Source organism: Pyxicephalus adspersus, chromosome 4 (genome assembly GCF_032062135.1).
Source record: "Pyxicephalus adspersus chromosome 4, UCB_Pads_2.0, whole genome shotgun sequence".
Classification (NCBI taxonomy): domain Eukaryota; kingdom Metazoa; phylum Chordata; class Amphibia; order Anura; family Pyxicephalidae; genus Pyxicephalus; species Pyxicephalus adspersus.
The window spans coordinates 53,794,589-53,798,694 of record NC_092861.1 but is presented as its reverse complement, the minus strand read 5'-3'; positions in this window follow the sequence as shown (position 1 = coordinate 53,798,694).

The window sequence follows — 4,106 nt, the reverse complement described above, 5'->3', positions numbered from 1 at the left end:
AATATGGCCACGGATAGGGAGGAAGCCGGGTAGAAAGCCAACTTGGCTTTATGGTTATCTTGGAAGGATATTTACGAAAATAACCCATCACAAGATTCATAAAAAGTATACCAGCCTGGCTGCCTATCAAAATCCCATAAAGTTTTTGTATAAAAGTATTTTAGAACATTTAATATATAATATGTTTTGGACAATTATTCATATTAACTGAGAAAACCACAAATTAATTACGAATCAATTGAAAATTTTAGACTATATTTTGACCTAATTAGCTGTATATGGTATTTAGGTTTCAGCTCTGCCAAGTAAAAAAGCAGCACATTTTTGCAAGCTGTCTGATACCCTTCGGGTGGGGGGAGCAATATTCAGAAACAGAACTGCAATTTCAAACATGAGCAATTAATTGCATTTAATTTGATGAGTGCTTATGTGCACCGAGCATTGTGTAAGTGATGAGTATGTGCTGGGCCTCACTTTGACAGCTGTGTGTATAATGCCTAAAGGTGTAATGGAGCTGAGAAGACGTTTTTTATTGCACGGATTATACCCAGAACTGCTGACTCATGAGGAACTTTGGTGGTAACAGAGAAAGCTTGAAGGGGTGAAGTGTGACAAAGGCAGATGATGCTCTGCAGACTTCAGCTTTTCTATAGCACCAGAAATATAAAACATCCCCGTCAGTAATAAATGTCACTTATCAGATGGAAATGGTTTAAAGATTTTGCAACTTAATTTGGTTTTGGTTTTTACAATTAGGGTGTACCATACGGCTTTTGTAAAACGTTTAATCTGTAGCCTATCTGCACAATATACATTTATATGTGTGTTTGTGTATTTTACAGGTCACCATACTGTTAATGAGTCTAAAAAAGTGCTCCAGTAAAAAACAGAACAGCATTATTCCAATTAAAATATGTTTGCCACTGTTTTCAATGGAGTGTTGATGATATAATGACTTCAAACCTTGATAAATGTGTACTGTGTGATACCAGAATTGTGCACCCATGCAGCATGGTGGCTCAGTGGTTAGCACTCTGGTCTAGGTCCCAGGTTTAAATCTCGTCCAGAACACTATCTACATGGAGTTTGCAGGTTCTATCCGATTCTGCTTGATGAATCAGGGGCATTAGATTGTGAGCCCCTTGGAGGGACAGCTAGTGACGTGACTATGGACTTTGTACAGCGCTGCGTAATATGATGGTGCTATATAAATACTGTGTAATAATATTAATAATAATGTGAGTTGTTCAGTATTAGAGTTTCACATTCCTGCAGTAAAGCTTTTGTCATAGCTGATTAATAAATATTCTAACACATCAAGTAGTGTTGGAGTTTGCCACTAAGTTCAATCCCAATACCTAATGTCAACCTTTTGGTCAATGTAAATGTGCAATAGGCAGAAAACAGTGGAAGCTTTGTCTGTCAGAATGGGCTGAGATTCAGCTGTGACATGAAGTTTTAGAAGTCTGCTACAGGTATGAAATGGCCTATTTCTGATATTAACAGGCCCCTAAAAGGTGCAAATCTTGAATTTATATGGTAGCCACATTATCTTGTCACATATATATATATATATATATATATATATATATATATATATTACGGGTAGTAAGATGGGTTTTAGAGTTCTGGGCAGCCAGCTATCAAAGCTATAGGTCTCAATATAAATTAAAGCTTCTTAGGCAATAAGAATTTAAAAAGTAACATATTCATGTTAAATAAAAGTGTTCCTTTAAATAGCTATAGCATTCTTTTTGGTGCTGACATTCTGTAAGCAAACTAGGTAATTTATGTTAAGACATGAGGGGTCCCTGCATGTAGTCTTTCAGCATGAAACATTCCAGAGACTACAGAGAAAACCCACTAAGTGCACTACAAACTGACGTATTTATTGTACTCAAGGTCTTTTCATTGCAGGAGATCACAGGATTGATCAAACCTCCAAGAAAGTAAACAGCATGTGCTCACATCCGCAAAACAATAAGCTGATGTTTTAATTGGCACATTTTGTAGCAATTATCGAGTAAAGCATCTATAGATCATTATAATTGTTACTGTAATCCTTTTTTCTACACTGACAGAAGTATGCAAACAACGTGGACTTTGTAGTTCACAGCTGGCCCCTGGAATGTGATAAACATGTGCACTGTACAACATATACTACACTGTTGCATGGTTAAACTAAATTTGAATTACAGAACTGTCAGGGCCTAAATAGTATTGGCAGGTTTTGTTGTTACATTGCAAGCATTAAATACTGACATAGCCTTACTTTAGATGCCTTCTTGGTTGATAAAACCTGCATGCTTTAAAACTTTTTAGTACTGTTCAGTGCTCTCCCCATCCTATCATCTGCATGTTTCTATTGGTCAGTCACTGTAATGCCATACTGACCAATGGCATCATGCAGGGGTGGGAGGCTGCAGGGCCAGCAGTAGATACTACTGAGAAGAGTTGAAACATGCCACTTCCAGAAGCCCTAAAAGAGCACCTAGACTGCAGAAGAAGGCATTTCTGTGATCTGCGTATCAGTAGTCCTGTAAAAGTACTGACAACATTACTTTATGTAATACAAAGCAGTAAAACTGGGCATCCCCCCACAATTCCAATACAATGCAATTACAATACAGTGCATAAACACCAATGCTTTATTTTAACCACAGCGATGCCAAAGTCTAATCAGCCACCTGTATCATCCAGAAAGAATAATATGCCAATATATATGGTTTCAAGGAACATTTAGTCTAAAATGAACATTAAACATGTTTGTTAGTTAAGATTGGCATTCACAAATGAAACATAACATACCTGATGAAATGCCAATCATAGATAACACTGAGATATAAAGTTGCCTTAGTTGGTGATACAGGAAGCAGGTAAGGATGTTACATAGCACATTCCTCAGTAAGTTTACTTCAATTGACCTTTTAAGAACTCTCAGAATTTTATTAATATTATTATTACACAGTATTTATATAGCGCCAACTATTTGTCCCTCTAAGGAGCTTACAATCTAATGTCCCTACCATAGTCAAATGTCTTTATCACAGTCCAAGATTACTTTTGGGGGGGAAGTCAAATAACCTAACTGCATGCTTTTGGAATGTGGGAGGAACCTGGAGCACCCAGAAACCCATGCAAACACGGGGAGAACCTGCAAACTCCATGCAGATAGAGTCCTGGCCAAGATTCAAACCTGGGACCCAGTGCTGCAAAGGCCAGAGTGCTAAACTCTGAGCCACCGTGCTGTGCTGCCCATGGATTGTGCATAAATGTATTAAAAAAACTCTCCCTAAAGGAAACCAGAGAAATATGAAGAATGCTATTGTGGATCTGTTAGTAATAAAGTTAAATGTCTGGCTACTATATTGATTAATCATGGCAGACTAGTATTTCTAGCAGAACCGGTCCTCCCCAGAACATTACTCTTACCAAAAAGATGAATAGTATGGACAATGTAATAAAACAACCCTGTTACAAGCACCATGTGGAGTCTACAGATGTAAAAATGCAAACATTAACCTCCTGAAAGTCAGTTTTTGCAAAGCATTGTGGATGCATCCCCGTTCCCAACACTACCCCAACCTGAAAGCACTTTATCCTGGCCATAGGTTGTTGGGGGACTAAGAGCTGCATAATCTGAAGTGGGAAAATTCTCCCAACAAACCAGAATAAAAAGTCTTTCTTTCTGACAGGTACAGTCAAACAATACAATGTACCTGCTAGTTAGCACTTTTATGTGTGTACTGCCACACAGATCACATTTATGTACCAGCACTTAGGAAAAAAACACTGTTAAATAAGGTCACTTGTATCTAAATTTCACATAAAGCTCCTAGAAAAAAAAACATGATTTTCTGTGCTATAATACTCCGTTACATTGCAAATCACTGAAGCCAAATTCTTAGAAATAGCTCATTAAGTCTTTTAAGAACAAATTCTATATAAAGAATTTAATTACACTGTTTTCCTCTAAGAACAAATGAAGAGCTGTTTTCCCTGTAATATTTATCCATTATAAAAAGCTCTTTGTCTGATAACAAATTATCATGCGGCTTGTGATCTATTCATATAGTCTGATGTGTGAATGTTCTAATTATTCCATT